Genomic DNA, 13,168 nt, shown 5'->3' with positions numbered 1-13,168 from the left:
TCATTTTCCACAAGAAGGAACAGAAAAATATTTTCAAATACATTTTTTCCAGTATTAAGTATTTCTTAGGACTTTGGAATTTCTTTCCTGTACTCTTGTAGTCTAAACAAGAGGAATCACACAACCTTTACAGAGTACTGTATATATCAGCAAACTGTTATTATCCACTTTTCTCAAAAACAGCACACAGCACATCAGAGCTTTGCAATATGGTCTTACTTTTCCAATTGCTATTGACACGTATGAAGTACACCTACAACAGATATCAATCCAAGTATACATTCACATTTAACTTTTTCCCAGGAAAAAAAGGTTAAAAAAAAATGCTGTCCAACCAACATCTGCCTAGCATGTCTAACAAACCACAGGCTGCATACGAGTGAGAAGAAAATTTAAATAAAATCTGGGCAGATCATCTCCAAGAGTCCATGGAGAGTTGCATTGCGATCTATTGAGCTTTGCCCCATTTCCATATCAATTATGATATCATTTGGGGCATTAAGCAGATAATACTGTTTACACAACTTTCTAAAATAACTAAAGAAGCCCATGAGGATGCCTAGTTACTTATGAAACATATGCAGACAAGATGCTCTCTGTGCAATGCAGCATCTTGTTTACAGGGAATCCTGTGATCTTTATCACATACTTGTTATTAACTCCTGTTATCTGCTGCATCACTGGAGGATAATATTTGCTTTCCTGAATCTTAATAAGGCTAAATACATTTATTGAATTCAACAGATTTGTACAATCAGCATGGGAGTGGAGTTCAGGACACAAGATGAAATCTAGGTTTCGTGGCTGAGACAGCAGCTGAGCAAATCAAATCAAGAATGTTTATTTTTTTATTAGATCAAAGGCAGGAGCAAGATGTGTTGAAAAACTAAACACAGTTGTAATGGTGTAAAATACTGAATGTCAATTCCCATCTGGATGAGGTGAGAACCCCAAAGAACCAACCTATTTACATTGAGATCACATTACAACATGTGTTCATCACACTTTGTGAATATGTATATGCTCTATAGATACACAAGACACAAATTTTCATGTCAGACCAGTAAGAGCTGAGAGTAGCTACACTGAAATAAATTAAGTTGTAATGTAGTTGAGAGCAGAATAAGCTCTACTGCCTGTATAAACATGTGCACAATCTCTGTACTCAGTGGATGTGGTGACAGACAGATGATTGATGAGGGGAAAGAGCAAGCAAATTTGGATGTTTTGATGCTTAAAAAATGCTTGTCAAGTGTTTAAGAAATTCGGACCAAAGTTACTTTTACAAGCACCACACGGTTTTCTATACATAGAGAGAGAGAAAGAGTGTCAGAGTTTTAAACATACAACCTTCTTTTATTAGAAATAGGACATATGTATGTCTGTGATTATTCAGATTATTCAGAAAAATGCTGCAGAGAAATACACTGGAGGAACTTCCATATACTAATCTCTCTAAACTGGTGTAATTTAAATATTTTTCATTCTAGACTTTGCGAGACTCTGTGATAACCAATAGGAAATATTGAAGAATGTTACTGAAAATGCGGGATTTAAATCCCACAGTTTTTCCTGGGTGGCAGTGATTCCCAAGGCTTGGCAGGGGCTGCAGTGCCACTAGATGGAGCCGCAGCATTTTCAGGAGCTCAGGACCCTGCCAGCTCAAGGGAATGGAACAGTGAACTTTTTTTAATGACTTGAATTTTATTTAAAAAAAAAAAATCTACTCTAAAGTCTAACGTTTAAATTTTAATATGATTAAACTAAATATATATGTCTCAGCTCCATTGTGGGCTCAGACTGTAGCGCCTTGCTCTCCAGCTGTCCTTCAGGACAATTTACCACAGCCCTTTATCAGGCAGCTCTAGGAGCCGGCTGGAAAGCTGAAAGAGAAAATGTTCTTGCAGGCTTTTAGACCTGGTGAGTTCAAAGCCAGAATCACTGCAGCGTCTCAGTTCCTACAGTACCTTTTCCTTCTGATCAAAAGGAACCAAGTAAAACTCACAACTCTTAAAAGAACTATCAAATAATGGGGGGAGGGAAGTAAAAATAAATGGGCCCATAATGCCTTCTGAATAGTGCTGGGGAAAGTTCAATGACTCCATTTTAAAAAGCTGCACTCCCAAGTATGAAAACGAGATTTGATTCTGTGTCCAACTACTATAAAATACATCTGTTAATTGTACAGACATAAATACGCAGCAAACAGTATCCATGGGCGTGTTTTGGTTTTCAGCATTGTCCTCTGGTTGATCACACAGAAGGGGAAGAAGTGATGGTTAAACCTGGACCATAGTTCCCAGTCATCTCCTTTATCTGTGCTTTAAGCAGCAAAAATGGTTTTGGAAGCAGCCCCTGAGAAACACAGCAGATCCAGCATAGGCCTGCAGTTCCTTGAATTGTGCTGATGATTTTTATCAAGTTGCTGGGATGGCCTGGATTTGGAGACTGGCTTCTCCCCCCACTGACTGCCAGCTGCAGACCAGAGTTTGAAAGCAGCCTCCCCCTACATCAAGATATTTTTTTTACAAAAGGTGTCTGCAGAATCTGCTAGCTTTTAGAAACAGCATGAGGGAACTGGGCAGTCCAGAGGCTGTAAAAAGCAGGAAGACTTTGCCAGTCTTTGAAAGAATATTCTCAGGAGGTGAAATCTTTGAAGGGGTGTCTGTCTCCTTCCTATTCAGTTTCTTCCAGAAATCATGGAAGGGAAGGAAAAAAAAAGAAAAAATATATTAAAAAAATTAAAAATACAGTGCTTTTATAGTGCTTCATATGTTCAGAACATTTTATAAATACTGGGCAAGTTTAATCCAGGCTTTAAATCTGCATAAACCTTGGCAGAGGGCTTTGGTGCCATGAGATTATAAAGTCTGCCATGAAACTAAATTGTGATGATCTAAAAAGGAGACTCAAAAAGGTGTAGCCAGGGAAAAAAAAAAAAAAAAAGTTTGTTATTTCTGAAACAAGAAGACAGAGAAAAAAAAATCTAGGAAAAGAAACAAATGGTTGGTCAGTTGCATAAGGGTATAAGTTTTTATTCATTTCATCTCCTTTTGAGAACAAAGGGTCATGAAGATCTTTATGGTAAAAACAGTACCCCAGAGAGACTGACAGGGAAAATTGGTTTTGATTTATGCATTTATACTTTTCTTATCCTAAGAAGATAGCAGTGAGGATACTTGGTTATAAGTAAACATAAATAGCAGTATTAATTATATAGACTTCACAAGCAGCAGTAAGCCCAGCTAACTTATTCCTTGATTTATTATACTCCATGTTCATCTGACTGGTCCATGTAGCAACTTTAAGAGGCTTGATTTGTACTGCATCAGAATGTATTTTACATGTACTTAGATTTGAAATGCATTTAAAATTATGATTTGTCCTGCTGTGCAGTAGCTTAATGATAACTGACCTAATTTGCCATATAAATCTTCTGTATAGGGAAGGAATTCATTTTCCTTTTGGAAGGCAGAACACTCTGAAAAAACCTTTGTTTGCTGCTGCCACCCCAAGCCCCTTCAAAACCTGAGGTAAGAGGCAGAGCATGAAGGCAGAAGGATATTCTCTCTTTCATCTCAGCATGTTTTCCCTATGTTGGCCACTGATGCTCACAGTGGAGAGGATGAGGGAGCAGTAACATGGCAAAAGCATTGAGTGGAAAGTTGAGACAAAGCACAATTACACAGCTAACCACTGTCAGAGGAACCATGTGGTAGAGCTGGACAGATTATATGTCACTCCAGAGGTTCAGTCATTCCTCTGGATGTATTTATAGCTGTTATTTTGCATCTGTTTCACAACATCACTGTGTGGCTCCAGAGACCCCTCAGCTCCCTCCTCCCATGCCATTCTCTCTGCCTCAGACACTGCAATTATATTTGGAGCAAAATAGATTTACCAGCTATGGAAAGGTCTCTAAGTCTAGAATATTGACCATCTCTCCCCTCACCATTGCCTCATTTGACAATTGATTCACTGCACCATTAAGACAGGACTGGCTGCAGCAGGACAAGCTCCAGAGGTGCCCTTAACACCTGACCTGTGCTGTTGGTCTGTCCTCAGGCCCAGATGGGATTTATTCACTGAACACTACAGTCCAAATGCATTCCCTCTCCACAATTTTCCTTCTTGTTTTGCTAAACTTCTCAATTTTACAACAGCACACACAGCCTTAGAAATGTAAAAAGCTCAGCCTCTGAGCCCTTTTTCAGACATACAGTATCATCCTGCAGTACAGCTCAGCTGCACCCTGTAGTACATGCTCAGCTGCACCCTGTAGTACATGCTCAGCTACAGTCTGGGCCATCAAGTGTTAGAAAACACATCTCTGAAGAAAATGCAACTTGCAGAATCTATTAGCTATGCTTACAAGAGCTTATGTCTCCTTGTACAGATGCATTTAAAAATCTGACTTTCCTCTAGATGTTTTTTCATTCTTCTTTGTAACAAATGCTAGACTTCAAGTACTGTTTTTCCTAACAGTGCAGCTTTAAAATGTCTCTTCCTTTTCTTCAGTGCCACTTAAGGCTTTCCTGCCTGTTGAAGCTGACCCTGAAGCATCTGCACAGGTCACACAGCTGCCATGATTCAAGGCTACCACTTTGTCTCACTGCTCAGAAAGCAGCAGGAACAAGCCATGGAGGTGGAATTCCCCCAGTGTGACCTTCAGGACAGGCAGAGCTGGTACCAAACATGCAGGACCGCTGTTACTAAGAGCAGTGAAGTACCAACCTTTGTTTCCCTTCCTGTTAGTCTGGACCACCAGCATCTATTTCAGGCACCATCTCTCTGCTATTTTGATGTATCTTCACAACCTACAGTTCTCCTCCATAAAAACACAATAGTGATGATAATATTACTGCCTTAAAGAGACATTCTACTTATTGAAAAGAAAAGGATCAAAGGAATCCTTGCAACAATAAAAGAGGTCATATGCTAGTCTGATTTTCATTAAGATCTCCAGGTCTAGGGGAAAAAAAAAGTAACTCTTATCCTCCTTCCTCAGCATGTCACCCTGTCCCTCCTGACAGCTTCTGGCAACAATCTTCTTTTTTCAATCCTGAGAAACCAATTGAAGTTTCCTTTATCTCCCAGCCCCTTGCTCTGCAAAAACATTTGTATCATTTTGGGTCCATGAGTCGTGTCCCTCAAAGCTATTTGTTTATTTCTCCCACTGTGTTCCTTACGGATGACCCAGGCCATGTGTCACAAAGAATTGTGTGGCTTTCCCATTCCTTATCAGAAGCAGTAAAGGTTACAACAATGTGTACATAAAGGGATTGCTTCACCTGCCATCTCCAGGTCATTCACAGCACTCACCCAATTCCTTCTGGCCAGCAGAGCCATTGCAGAGCATTGCTGTGCTTGGGGAATCACACCCCAAGCTTGCTAGTAAGCAGTGCCTTGAATTATCTCATCCTCTTACTCTGACATAAGAGAGAATTTGCCCCTCTGCCTGTTTTAACTTTGAACTGATTGCATAAACTTCTACACTCTCTTTATCAGTTGGTGGGATTTTTTAAATTATTGTTTTGTTGTTTTCTTTTGGTTTTTTAGTTAATCTTTTTGGAATTTGTATGTAGTTCAGAGCTAATTTTAGCTTGATCAGAAAGTGCTCTGGGATGCTTGCAGAAAAGGTGCTATAGAAATGCATTGAATTATATTACCTCCAAATCAAAATCAACATAGTTAAAAATCAGCTATGGTAGTAAAAAATGCTACAGGGACAAGGCTGGCACAGAGTCTATGCTGAAAAATTGCCTAAATAGTTGTGATCTCTGTATTTTCATGGGTTGAGCAATGGATTTTCAAGAGCAATTTGAATCAAAGCTCATGCTTTGAGATATGAGCTGGTCACCACATAAAACTGAGAAGGGATTTTTAATCAGTGGGAAACTGAGCTACAGCCACACAGAAAAACACCAGTGGATCTGGAGTACATAATGCTCATTAGCTGTGGGTAGGAAGGGAGAGTCACTTGTCTTTGTCCATGCCCTGTTGGTAATGATGTAAGGCACAAGCCAAGGACATCATGGTAGGTGAATCAATACTCAGAACCACTGAAAAAAGTCTTATTTTCTCCACAGAATGAAGAAGCAGCAGCACTCTGAGGTCAGAGCTAGGCAGTCAGGTATACATGGATAATTGCAAGCATTGCAGTTCCTATATGCAGTCTTCACAAACATGCATTGATTCACCACAGAATGCCTCCTAAAGAAAAGGAATTCTTAAGATTTCTTAACATTCTCCCATGAGAGTGAGTTTCTTTTTCAATCCATTGTGCTGCCGTTACAACCTTATTTTTATTTTCAAGAATTTTCATTGAATCACAGAATTCCTCTCTGACACAGCTCACCTTTTAGAGATATTTTTCAATTGATCTAATCCATCCATTCTACCTAAGAACTCCTCTGCCTGTTAAAAAAAACAACAAACGAAAACAAAAAAAACAAAGACCCAAGGATGCATGTAAAATGTAGCATCATTAACAATTCTTTAATATATACAAGCAAATCTGGCAACTTTAAATCATGTTACTACTTTGAAACATGCCACAGACTGTCTTTTCCACTTTCTACTTAGTGAATCTTCATAGGGTTTTTAATACTCTTTCTACTTTTGCCATGATCAAAGGAATTGCTCTCCGTTTGCTTGTTCCTCTGATAAGTGATAAAAGATGTCAGTGAGACTAATGAGAACTGCCTCCAGCTTCCTTCATAAAGCCCTGTAGAAAAGAAATCACAATGCATCGTCAAACCTGCTAGTCTTTTAGGAAATAAAGTGTGGAAAAATACTAGGCACAAAGACAACAGGGGGATGGGAGCGAGGGAGGAGGGGGGAAAAAGCTCTTACAAAAGAAACAAGGATATTGGTGTGTAAGCAGAAATGTTACTCCCATCAATAGTCCTTATTGGGGTAAATCCTGAAACAGCTGCATGTGCAAATGTGGAACTTCCTTTCTTTGCACAACAGTATTGCCTTTTCACACACACACATTGCACATGTTGGAAAAGTCACATAACAGCTTCCCCCCCAGCCCATGATACAGCAGTGTTAAAAATCAGAAGCCAAATCCAGATTAGGCCTTTGCTCTGCAGTGCTCAATGACAGTCCACTTTTATTTTTTTTCAGCATTGTCTAGGATCTTTTCAGTTCCAAAGTGATTTTTCCCTGCTAGTGCAAAGGCTGCCAGTGAGGCCTGAAGGCAGGTTGAGCACATCTTCAGGTCCTACAGCCATGACATGTTTCTGTTTACTGACACTGGAAACAACTCAAATAAACTCAATGGATCAAATAGAGTTTGATGCATCAAGACCAGTCCCAATAAATGGCAATATTTTAATTTGGGCTGTGAAGATCTGCTCAGCCTTCTGAGCCAATTCTTCCTCCCATTGGTGTTTCCTGCAGGTTTGTTGACCAATATCTCTTCTGCAGGGGCTGCTGCGTGTTTTCTCCAGCCCAGATAATGGCCACATGCACACAGGTGCCTTGCTAAGGGAGGACAGGTAGCCTCACGTCCTGCAATGAAAAAGAAAGAGGATGTGTGTGAATCAAAGAGCAGGCTCTGCCCACACACCATCCTCCTCCACGGCAGATGTCTAGGGCTCTTGTTTTTTCAAGAGTGTTAAAGACATGCCAAAAGGTGGTGGCAGTGTCATTTTTCCAGTGAAAAACCTGCCCTATAAAATGTTATTGGTTGATTGCACATTAAACCTGGACCTGTGGCTGTTTTAGCAAGTTATGTGAAGGCTGAGAATAGAACAGTGTGATAGAGAATCACAACCTTTAAGTCAACAAGCAGAAAACAGATTTGGTGTTGTCTTGTTTTGCATCACTATTCCTGTTATTTTCCTGAAGTGAGGCTGGTTATCTCAGGCTGGTCATTTTTAAAGGATGCTGATTTATGACTAAGTATAACCACTTCACTTTGTCTGCAGACAGGTCTTTTTAACTATACACATCTATTAAAGCAACTACAGAAGGTAACAAAGTACAAAAATGTGGATTATAATGCAATATTTATAAATTAAAATTAATCCAAAGGGAAAATATACAGTTATCAAACTACATCTTCCTTCTCAAATTAATTGTTTTAATTAACAAAGGAAGGCTTGACTTGAAATGGTTGTTTCCAACCATTATGTTTATAGTAAAACAAACGTCTTGCTTTTTCAGAGACTCAATGACAGACATGGCAAAATGGATATGTTTAATTTCGAGACAAAATTTTAATATCTTTTTTTTTTTAGGATAACTGAAGAGTACACAATGAAAACTTCTCTCAGTGTTACACATATTGACTTTAATCACTGAATGAAATTGTGAACACTGAATGAAATGGAACATAGAAGAACTGTGTTCTTTTCACTGGTAACAAATATTAACTCACTGACCTGACATGAGCACCTTGCTAGCAACACATTTTGGGTTTTGGGGTTTTTCTTTTAACTTTGAATTATTTAACACATCAGAATAAATTGGACTCAATGTGAGCTTAAAACTTAATTTTGAAGTTTCACTCAAGAAAGACTTTTTTTTAAGCTGAAATTAAGAGCCCAATTTATTTTTAAGTCATTGCTTTTTTATCCATCCTGCTGTTTCTCTTCATTAAGGGAAGAATGACTCTGATGCCTCAACAGAACAGAAACTCTGATCTTTCTCCTGGGGCTCTGTTTCCTCTTTATACTAATACTAAATATGAAGGGCCTACAGAATCTTAAATGAGGAAAAGAAATGCATTTCTAAGCTGGATAGGGGAGGGATTAAGTCAGGGAAGTAGCCTAGGGGAGAGTGGAGCTATAAACAGATAGACAGACTCCCTGAGGCAGCTTCTCCCACCATGGGCTTCACTGGGCTGAGCACCAATTTCCACCAGCCCTGAGTCTGGGCCGAACCTCCAAAGCCACACTCACACCCACTCTTAGGGCTGTATTCTTCTAAAATAGCACAATTACAGTGTTAACCACCAAAACCCAGCAGAAGTTGCTTTTGACTCTGTTTAGCTTACTATTATCTTGTGAGAGAGCCGGGGAGTGCACTAATTAGCACGGGAATAAACTGATGTTTGAATTCAGTTTCCTTCATGATTGTATTCACTGGAAGAATCATTGGTGGGGGAAGATGCACAGTTCTGTGCTTATTATTTAAGCTGACAAATGCTACCCTTGCAGCTTTCCCTCATGCAAACACCTGCAGTGGAACAGTGCCTCTTGTACTCAAACCAAAAGCTCTTTTTTGGCTTTTGTCATGTGAAGTGTCCATTTTTTTGCGTTATACAAAAAAACAGGACACATTTTTGGCCTATATTTACAAATTTCAAAGTATTGAGAAAGGAGTTTAGCAGCAACTTGCTGGTGGAGATTGAAACTCACAAAGAACTTCAGCAACACAAGGTGATTATAACACCCAGTCCTGCAACAGAACAGAGCCATGTCTCAGAGATTCCACAGGTGCTTGCCTGTGCAGGAGGCAGGGATGACTTTAAGGTTTGTAGCCACGAAAGACTGATCTGGAAGCTCTAGACTGTTGAGAAAAAAACCTGCTCTTCAATCTTTGTGACTGTGAGAACAGCACTGATTCTGTTTTAGGGCCACCGCAGAAAGACCTAAATACCAGGTGAAAAATTGTCTATGTGTCAAAACTTTCCAGAGTATTTCAAGAGATACTGTTTGATGTATGAATGATTTCCAGACCTACACAGCAGAACTCATTGCCAAAGCTGAACCAGGGAGGAAAAGAAATCTACAAATTAGGAAAGGAAATGGCAAAATGAAGAGTATCCTTCAGAGAAGGAAGAAAGAGGCTGTTGAGACATGCAGCCATGCACAGTACCCCAGCCCAGCATTCAGCCAGCCCAGCCCTTTTTTCTGTCCACAGCTTGCCTTGCCTCTGAATTCCAGCTCCTCCATCTCTCTCCTGTTCTATTAGCTACAGGCTGCAGTACCTGGAAACACACAATTAAATTAAACCATTTGGGAAAAAGAAAGAACCACAAGCTCAGTATCTGTTAGCTGAGATAGCTGCTCAGTTTAGCACAGGCTGAACTGCATTTTGATGCTACAGTTGCCATCCCTCAGCACTCAGCTGCCCACCAGGAATGGTTCATCCCTTCCCATCCTCAGCTGACAGGGGTGAGGAAATACAACAAAATGCTTGTGGGTCAGTAGTGCAAAATAAAGACTTAACCTTAAAACACATTTCCCTCACCTTCCCTTCTTGCAAGGCTTTACTTCACTCCTGAACTCCCTCCCTGTTTCCCCCAGCCTTGGCCAGAGATGGATCTCTCTTAGACCTTCACTGGGGAAGCTTCTGGCAGGTTCTCACAGAAGACACCTCTGGAGACCCTCACTGCCAAAACCCTGCCACACAGCCCCAAAATACCTGTGTAACCTACTCAGACAGCAGCAGCCTCTTCTGCTCACACTGATGCATTTCTCTTCCACAGGGAAAGAAAAGCATACAGAGTGCAGGATTTTTAAAAAAGGAATTTATGAGAAAAAAAAATATATGGAAGAAGTAATGAAAGAAAGGAAGAGGATAAAGACAAGAGAAAAAAAATAAGGAAAGAAGTTAAATAAATCTAGAAAGTTTTAAAATTACAAGGGAAGAAGGAAGGGATTTAAAAGAATAATGAAATACTGACAGATAAAATTTAACGAATAAAGTGCACAAAGAAAAAAAAAAAAGAAGGTGGCAGTTATTGAAATAAAAAAAACACCTAAGTGAAAAAAATAAAAGAAAATAAAGAAGACTTGACATAATATACACATGTCTCAGTTACTGTCACAATACAGGCAGAAATCCAGAATGGCTTTCTTAAAGCTGCACTGTGAATCAAAAACTGGATCTCTATCCATTTTCAGCAAGATAATCATTACTCTTTTCATGTAATTCTTCTTCCAAGAAAATCTGACTGGAAAATTCCAAGTATCCTACAAACTGTAAGAATTTTTGACTTGAAAATTAAATTTTAAAAATGGAAATTGTACTGCAGCTCCACATAAAAATATTTTAGACAGCTCTAAGAACACTATCAACTTCTCTTTGGCAAAGGAAAACAAAAAATCTCAAAGGTTTGTTTGGAAAATGCTTAAAACTTAGAGGGAAAGCTGGCAGTTTTCCAAAGATATTTTTGTTATCTTCACACAGAAAATGTAAAGGCAGCTGAATGATTACATTTCAAGTCTAGTAGAAATTAGATCCTAGATGTCTGCACCATCTGCTCAGCATATTATGCTTATTATTCATTCAGGTAATGTCTCCTTCCTTCAGTGGTTTCTGTGAAAACTATTCCAAGAAGTCCATTTCCATTCCTGAAGTGATATGAAACCTAGGGAAACATGTTGAAGAATTGCTGCAGAGACATATTAAAGTTTTTCCAAGGAATTCAATTGATTTTAATTTTGTTGTGGGAAAACACCTTAGCCAAAGGAACTTTCTATACTTGATCATTTATTATGGTATTCTTTTCACTTAGTAGTTTTTTTGTGGGTTTTTTTTTTTTTCAATATGTGAAAAGGACTGTGGATTTACATGTGTTATTTTCAGGATATAGAGGATGGGAGTTACAGGAAAAATATTGGTGAGGGTTTGTAGCAGGAATGTCATAGAAATGCTTGTTCTTGTGATCAGTTCCATTTCAGGGCTGTTAGCCAGACCTCTTGTAATAAATTCAGGCTCTCCCAAACAGGAAAGCTCAGAAAAAATTCATTTGAATGAACTGTAGCTGTGAATTAATGTTCCCAAGTGCCTTTACACAGACTTGCACTTAAGGGTTTAACAGACCACAGTGTGGTAGAGTTTGGGGATGTGTCTGATATAGCTGGGAGATACCACAACCTCAGCAGTAATTATTTTTTAACAACATTATTCAAATTGGAAGACTCATACTGCTTTTAGCATCTTCAAGTGCTTCAATTTCACTTAAGTTGCACTTGTTTTTATCCTTGAGAGACCCAAGGTAATGAAGTGGAGAAATGGTTTTTCCTAGTACTGCACAGAAACGAGCAAAAGGACTCCATTTCCATAAAAACCAACAGTGCAAAACCTGGAAGATGGAATTCTTGTCCCTTAAGCTTCTCCCCAGAATGAAGAGCAGTGAGAATTTCTTTGGTTTGGGGGTGCCTAGACAGACCCAGGAACCCCATGGACAAAGGCTCTGTGGGCTCAGGCTCAGTTACAGATCTTTAGCCAGAGCTCCACTGAGCCCATGTAGGGATTTCCTTGCTGTTCAGTGCCTACATTTTACCAATTTTCAGCATCATTTTACAAATCTAATGCTAGAGCTGCACGCTGTACCCCTCAGAAGTGCTGGGCACAGAGGGGAATGTCCTCTCCAGTGCCATTTCCTGCTCACATTGTGGAGCCAGTGACTTCCCCACCATGGTACCCACACACATTCCACAGGATCTGCTTCCACAGTACCACAGGTCCAGATCATAACCCCTGCTACTTGATTTGTTACTTTGCTTCTGGTTAAATAACAAGGGATTTTATTTTTCTGGTCCCAGCCCTACTTTGGCACCCAAGTTACCTGCAAGGACAGGTGCCTTTGGTTGGAATCCCACCATCAGCAGGGTAACAGCAGTGATGCTGCAGTGAAAAATGCTGCTAATGAGAGTCCCCTCACTGATGCATGCCATTCCTGGAAACTGCTGATGAAAATTTCTTTTGAAAACTATTGCAAGATAAATCCATAAGTTTTTTATTATTTCACCTTTTTAATAGATTTATTAGAATATTCTTTATGCAATAGTCAAAGTTTACAGAAGCCTAAACAGATTCAATCATTATGTACACAAACATTTTCATTCACTTCACTGGACTGGTACATAAAAATCAGTAGGTGCAGGAGCAGCTTGTGGTATATTCTGATGTCAGATACTTAGATTTCAGCTTGAATCATCCTCAAAATAATAGCTGCTATAGAGTGAAAACATTTGAGACTGCTGTAAAAACCAACATTATGGAGCACAGAGGCCACAGAGTTATTTAGTGTAGCATTCTGGGGCACACAGTCTAGAACCACCACCTCCCACCCCCAGAATGAGCATGGACCCAGCAGTCACTAAAATGGGGAAATATCAGCATAAACCTGGAGTTGAGCTCTGTTACTTTTTGTGTTCACAGGCATTTAAATCCAGTATCATCTTCTCCTTATAATTTA

This window comes from Zosterops lateralis (genome assembly GCF_965231275.1).
Source record: "Zosterops lateralis genome assembly, chromosome: 12".
Classification (NCBI taxonomy): Eukaryota; Metazoa; Chordata; class Aves; order Passeriformes; family Zosteropidae; genus Zosterops; species Zosterops lateralis.
This window is presented reverse-complemented; position numbering follows the sequence as displayed.